The following is a 7,585-nucleotide window of genomic DNA, read 5'->3' as shown; positions in this document are numbered from 1 at the left end:
CTCCCTGTAAAATGGACCAATCAGCTCTCTGTAAAATGGACCCATCGGCAGGATGTGAGTGGGGTCAGATAAGGGAATAAAAGCAGGCTGCCCTATCCAGCAGTGGCAACCCCCTGGGGTCCCCTTGCAGACTGTGGAAAGTTTGTTCTTTCGCTTTTCACCATAAATCTTGCTGCTGCTCACTCTTTGGGTCTGCGCCACCCTTATGACCTGTAACACTCACCAGGAAGGTCTGCAGCTTCACTCCTGAAGCCAGCAAGACCGTGAACCCACCAGGGGAAATGAACAACTCCAGACGCACCGCTTTTATGAACTGCAACACTCACCATGAAGGTCTGCAGCTGCACTCCTGAAGCCAGCAAGACTACAAACCCACCAGAAGGAAGAAACTCCAGACACGTCCGAACATCAGAAGGAACAAACTCCGGACACACCATCTTTAAGAACACTCACCATGAGGGTCCACAGCTTCATTCTTGAAGTCAGTGAGACCAAGAACCCACCAATTCCGGACACACTAGGAGTGTTGGGTGACCATCAGGTGATGGTCAGGCGGTTGTTAACTGTTTCCTTAAAGTAGTAATTGTTCACAGCTGGTGCCAGGGAACAGCAGTCTCCTAATAGACACAAAACACCTGAAACTGATCAGCAGCTTCCCAGTAAGATCTCAGGAGTGGGGAGAAGTAACATAAGATCCCAGAACTATGTCAACCTATAAAACTCTGAGTTAAGAGGTCAAGCTGCATACCTGGTCTCTCAAGTCACCTATGCCTGTAACTCCAGCACTTTGGGAGGTTGAGGCAGGCAGATTGCCTAAGATCAGGAGTTTGAGACCAGCCTGACCAACCTGATGAAATTCCTTCTCTACAAAAATACAAAAATTAGCCACGTGTGGTGGTGGGTGCCTGTAATCCCAGCTACTCAAGAGGCTGAAGCAGGAGAATCCCTTGTGTCTGGGAGGCAGGTTCACTGCAAGCCACTGAAGTGTGTGCCACTGCACTCCAACCTGTGCGACAGAGCCAGACAAGAAAAGCAAAGGGGTCGAACTCAAAAATCCATGCAAATTTCTAAAAGCCAAGTTTTACACCCCTGAATATTGCCATTTACTACCCGTTTCTTTCTGACCCAGTCAAATGTAAGAGGCTTCTAACTAGATCCAAACCAGTTAATCAGTTCATTACTGAATCCAATCTGGTCTGGACCCAGTCTTCTGTTATACTTTCAAACCAAGTTTGGATCAGAAATTTGCTCAGAGAATTCAGACAGCTCAAAACACAAATCTATGGAGCTTCGGAATCTGAGAGATTCTGAGAGAGAACTTACCCATGATCCCTGCTTGGTCACTCAGCATTCCTGGGGGTTGTGAGAAGTTGTACTTCAGATCCCACTTCTGACACCATCTGATAAAAGAAAAACTTCAGCCAAATTAAATTTAAAAGAGTTTAATTGAGCTGTGAACAATTGAAGGGCAGCCTTCTGAGCCAGGGTAGACTCAGAGACTCCAGCAGAGCCACATGGTGGAAGATTCATGAACAGAAAAAGGAAAGTGACATATGGAAAATCAAAGTGATGTACAGAAACAGCTGCATTGGTTATAGCTTGGCATTTGCCTAATTTGAACATTTAGCCATTTGATTGACCAAAACTTAGTGATTGGCACAAGAGTAGACTACAGTTTGTTTATACTTCCATTTAGGCCATAGTTCATGATGTACAGAGAAACCTTTAGGCCAAAATAAAGTATGCAAGGAGGCAGCTGTAGACTAAACATGATTTAACAAAGGAGAAAATTTAAGATTATGTCACACAAAGAGAAAGAAGGTCCTGGGCACCTATAGTCCCAACACTCTGGTAGGCCAAGGCAGGAGGATTGTTTGAGCCCAGGAGTATGAGACCAGTCTGGGAAACAGACTCATGAATCATTAACTGCTCAATTAAACTCTTTTAAATTTAATTTGAGTTAATAGAGACCCCATCTCTGCAAAGAAATTTTAAAGGCCAGGTGCGGTGGCTCAAGCCTGTAATCCTAGCACTTTGGGAGGCCGAGATGGGTGGATCACGAGGTCAGGGGATCGAGACCATCCTGGCTAATACGGTGAAACCCCGTCTCTACTAAAAAGTACAAAAAATTAGCCGGGCGAGGTGGTGGGTGCCTGTAGTCCCAGCTACTCGGGAGGCTGAGGCAGGAGAATGGCATAAACACAGGCAGCGGAGCTTGCAGTGAGCTGAGATCCGGCCACCGCACTCCAGCCTGGGTGACAGAGCGAGACTCCATCTCAAAAAAAAAAAAAAATTTTTTTTAAATAAAATTTTAGGTCAGGCGCAGTGCCGCCAAGGCCAGAGGATAACCTGAGGTTAGAAGTTCGAGATCAGCCTAACCAACATGGTAAAACCCCATCTCTACTAAAAATACAAAAATTAGCCAGGTGTGATGGCAGGCACCTGTAATCCCAGCAACTTGGGAGGCCAAGGCAGGAGAATTGCTTGAACCCAAGCGGCGGAGGTTCACAGTGAGCTGAGATTGTGCCACTGCAGTCCAGCCTGGGCAACAGAGGGAGACTCCATCTCGAAAATAAATAAATAAGGCTGGGCGCAGTGGCTCACGCCTGTAATCCCAGCACTTTGGGAGGCAGAGGAGGGTAGATCACAAGGTCAGGAACTTGAGATTAGCCTGGCCAATATGGTGAAACACCATCTCTACTAAATATACGAAAATTAGCTGAGCACAGTGGTGGGTGCCTGTAATCCCAGCTACTCAGGAGGCTGAGGCAGGAGAATTGCTTGAACCTGGGAGGCTGAGGTTGTAGTGAGCTGAGATCACACCACTGCACTCCAGCCTGGTTGACAGAGTGAGGCTCCATCTCAAAATTAATTAATTAATTAATTAATTACTTAGATTTTAAGAAAAAAGAAGAAGGTTTAATAATGATTTGGTGATATCAGATATCACTTAGGCCAGGCACAGTGGCACACACCTGTAATCCTAGCACTTTGGGAAGCCAAGGTGAGTGGATCACCTGAGGTCAGGAACTCAAGACCAGCCTGACCAACGTGGTGAAACCACGTCTCTACTAAAAATACAAAAACTTAGCCGGGCGTGGTGGCGGGCACCTGTAGTCCCGGCTACATTGGGAGGCTGAGGCAGGAGAAACGCTTGTACCCAGGAGGTGGAGGTTGCAGTGAGCCAAGATTGAGACATTGCACTTCAGCCTGGAGGACAGAAGTGAAACTCTCTCGAAAAAAAAAAAAAGGTATGGGCCAGGTGCAGTGGCTCACGCCTGTAATCCCAACACTTTGGGAGACTGAGGCAGGTGGATCACCTGTAGAGTGAAACCCTGTCTCTATTAAAAATACGAAAACTTAGCCAGACGTGGTGGTGGTCACCTGTAGTCCTAGCTACCTTGGGAGGGTTAGGCAGGAGAATGGCATGAATCCAGGAGGCAGAGCTTGCAGTGAGCCGAGCTGAGAACATGCCACTTCACTCCAGCCTGAGCGACAGAGCAAGACTCCATCTAAAAAAAAAAGCTATCACTTAAAAATAGGAGCAAATGAATGAGTAAATCAGCCTCACCTTCAAAATAATCTAACCTGATCACCATTCACACCCCTACTGCTTTCATCCTTATCTAAGCCACTAGCATCCCCTGGCTGGCTGCAAGTCTCCTCTTTGGTCTCTCTGCTTCTACTCTTGGCAGTCTTCAATATATCCTCACCACAGCCAAAGTCATCCTGCTAAATCAGGTTACCCTCCTACTCAGACCCCTCTGAATGGCCAGCACCATTTATTAAATAGGGAATCCTTTCCCCATTTCTTGTTTTTGTCAGGTTTGTCAGAGATCAGACGGTTGTAGATGTGTGATGTTATTTCTGAGGGCTCTGTTTTGTTCCATTGGTCTATATCTCTGTTTTGGTACCAGTACCATGCTGTTTTGATTACTGTAGTCTTGTAGTATAGTTTAAAGTCAGGTAGTGTGATGCTTCCAGCTTTGCTCTTTTGGTTTAGGGTTGTCTTGGCAATGCAGGCCTTTTTTTTTTTTTTTTTTTTTGCTTCCATATGAACTTTAAAGTAGTTTTTTCCAATCCTGTGAAGAAAGTCATTGGTAGCTTGATGGGAATGGCATTGAATCTATAAATTACCTTGGGCAGTATGGCCATTTTCACGATATTGATTCTTCCTTTCCATGAGATGGAATGTTCTTCCATTTGTTTGTGTCCTCTTTAATTTCGTTGAGCAGTGGTTTGTAGTTCTCCTTGAAGAGGTCCTTCACATCACTTGTAAGTTGGACTCCTAGATATTTTATTCTCTTTGCAGCAATTGTGAATGGGAGTTCACTCATGATTTGGCTCTCTGTTTGTCTATTATTGGTGTATAGGTATGCTTGTGATTTTTCACATTGATTTGGTATTCTGAGACTTTGCTGAAGTTGCTAATCAACTTAAGGAGATTTTGGACTGAGATGATGGGGTTTTCTAAATATACAATCATGTCATCTGCAAAGAGGGACAATTTGACTTCCTCTTTTCCTAATTTAATACACTTTGTTTCTTTCTCTTGCCTGATTGCCCTGGCCAGAACTTCCAACACTATGTTGAATAGGAGTGATGAGAGAGGGCACCCCAGTCTGGTGCCAGTTTTCAAAGGGAATGCTTCCAGTTTTTGCCAATTCAGTATGATATTGGCTGTGGATTTGTCATAAATAACTCTTATTATTTTGAGATATGTTCCATCAATACCTAGTTTACTGAGAGTTTTTAGCATGAAGGACTGTTGAATTTTATTGAAGGCCTTTTCTGCATCTATTGAAATAATCCTGGCCGGGCGCGGTGGCTCAAGCCTGTAATCCCAGCACTTTGGGAGGCCGAGACGGGTGGATCACAAGGTCAGGGGATCGAGACCATCCTGGCTAACACGGTGAAACCCCGTCTCTACTAAAAATACAAAAAACTAGCCAGGTGAGGTGGCGGGCATCTGTAGTCCCAGCTACTCGGGAGGCTGAGGCAGGAGAATGGCATAAACCCGGGAGGCGGAGCTTGCAGTGAGCTGAGATCCGGCCACTGCACTCCAGCCTGGGTGACAGAGCGAGACTCCGTCTCAACAACAACAACAAAATAATAATAATAATCCTGTGGTTTTTGTCTTTGGTTCTGTTTATATGATGGATTACATTTATTGATTTGTGTATGTTGAACCAGCCTTGCATCCCAGGGATCATACCAACTTAATCTTGATGGATACGCTTTTTGATGTGCTGCTGGATTTGGAATGCCAGTATTTTATTGAGGATTTTTGCATTGATGCTCATCAGAGATATTGGTCTAAAATTCTCTTGTTTTGTTGTGTCTCTGCAAGGCTTTGGTATCAGGATGATGCTGGCCTCATAAAATGAGTTAGGGAGGATTCCCTGTTTTTCTATTGATCAGAATAATTTCAGAAGGAATGGTACCAGCTCCTCTTTGTACCTCTGGTAGAATTCAACTGTGAATCCATCTGGTCCTGGACTTTTTTTTTTTGGTTGACAGGCTATTAATTGTTGTCTCAATTTCAGAGCCTGTTATTGGTCTATTCAGGGATTCAACTTCTTCCTGGTTTAGTCTTGGAAGGGTGAATGTGTCCAGGAATTTATCCATTTCTTCTAGATTTTCTAGTTTATTTGTGTAGAAGTGTTTATAGTATTCTCTGATGGTAGTTTGTATTTCTGTGGGATCAGTGGTGATATCCCCTTTATCATTTTTTTATTGCATCTATTTGATTCTTCTCTCTTTTCTTCTTTATTAGTCTTGCTAGTGGTCTATCAATTTTGTTGATCTTTTCAAAAAACCAGCTCCTGGATTCATTGATTTTTTGAACTTTTTTTGTGTCTCTATCTCCTTCAGTTCTGCTTTCATCTTTGTTATTTCTTGTCTTCTGCTAGTTTTTGAATGTGTTTACTCTTTCTTCTCTAGTTCTTTTAATTGTGATGTTAGGGTGTAGATTTTAGATATTTCCTGCTTTCTCTTGTGGGCATTTAGCACTATACATTTCCCTCTACACACTGCCTTAAATGTGTCCCAGAGATTCCAGTACCTTGTGTCTTTGTTCTCACTGGTTTTGAAGAACATATTTATTTCTGCCTTCATTTCGTTATGTACCCCGCAGTCATTCAGGAGCAGGTTGTTCAGTTTCCATGTAGTTGTGCAGTTTTGAGTGAGTTTCTTAGTCCTGAGTTCTAATTTGATTGCACTGTGGTCTGAGAGACAGTTTGTTGTGATTTCTGTTCTTTTACATTTGCTGAGGAGTGCTTTACTTCCAACTATGTGGTCAATTTTGGAATAAGTGCAATGTGGTGCTGAGAAGAATGTATATTCTGTTGATTTGGGGTGGAGAGTTCTGTAGATGTCTGTTAGGTCCACTCGGTGCAGAGCTCAGTTCAAGTCCTGGATATCCTTGTTAACCTTCTGTCTCATTGATCTGTCTAATGTTGACAGTGGGGTGTTAAAGTCCCCCATTATTATTGTGTAGGAGTCTAAGCCTCCTTGTAGGTCTCTAAGAACTTGCTTTATGAATTTGGGTGCTCCTGTATTGGGTGCACATATATTTAGGATAGTTAGCTCTTCTTGTTGAATTGATCCCTTTACCACTATGTAGTGGCCTTCTTTGTCTCTTTAGATCTTTGTTGGTTTAAAGTCTGTTTTATCAGAGAATGGGATTGCAATCCCTGCTCTTTTTTGCTTTCCACTTGCTTGGTAGATCTTCCTCCATCCCTTTATTTTGAGCCTATGTGTGTCTCTGCATGTGAAATGGGTCTCCTGAATACAGCACACTGATGTGTCTTGACTCTTTATCCAATTTTCCACTCTGCGTCTTCTAATTAGGGCATTTAGCCCATTTACATTTAAGGTTAATATTGTTAATATTTACATTTAAGGTTAATTATGTGTGAATTTTATCCTGCCATTATGATGTGAGCTGGTTATTTTGCCCATTAGTTGATGCAGTTTCTTCCTAGCATTGTTGGTTTTTACAATTTGGCATGTTTTGCAATGGCTGGTACCAGTTGTTCCTTTCCATGTTTGCTGCTTCCTTCAAGAGCTCTTGTAAGGCAGGGTTGGTGTTGACAAAATCTCTCAGCATTTGCTTGTCTGTAAAGGATTTTATTTCTCACTCACTTATGAAGCTTAGTTTGGCTGGATATGAAATTCTGGGTTGAAAATTCTTTTCTTTTTTTTTTTTTTTTTTTTTTTTGAGGCAGAGACTCGCTCTGTCGCCCGGACTGGAGTGCAGTGGCCAGATCTCAGCTCACTGCAAGCTCCGCCTCCCGGGTTTACGCCATTCTCTTGCCTCAGCCTCCCGAGTAGCTGGGACTACAGGCGCCGGCCACCTCGCCCGGCTAGTTTTTGTATTTTTAGTAGAGACGGGGTTTCACCGTGTTAGCCGGGATGGTCTCGATCTCCTGACCTCGTGATCCGCCCGTCTCGGCCTCCCAAAGTGCTGGGATTACAGGCTTGAGCCACCGTGGAAAATTCTTTTCTTTAAGAATGTTGAATATTGGTCGCCACTCTCTTCTGGCTTGTAGAGTTTCTTCTGAGAGATACGCTGTTAGTTTGA

The sequence above is a fragment of the Trachypithecus francoisi genome, unplaced genomic scaffold, assembly GCF_009764315.1.
Source record: "Trachypithecus francoisi isolate TF-2019V2 unplaced genomic scaffold, Tfra_2.0 Lachesis_group5, whole genome shotgun sequence".
Classification (NCBI taxonomy): Eukaryota; Metazoa; Chordata; class Mammalia; order Primates; family Cercopithecidae; genus Trachypithecus; species Trachypithecus francoisi.
This window is presented reverse-complemented; position numbering follows the sequence as displayed.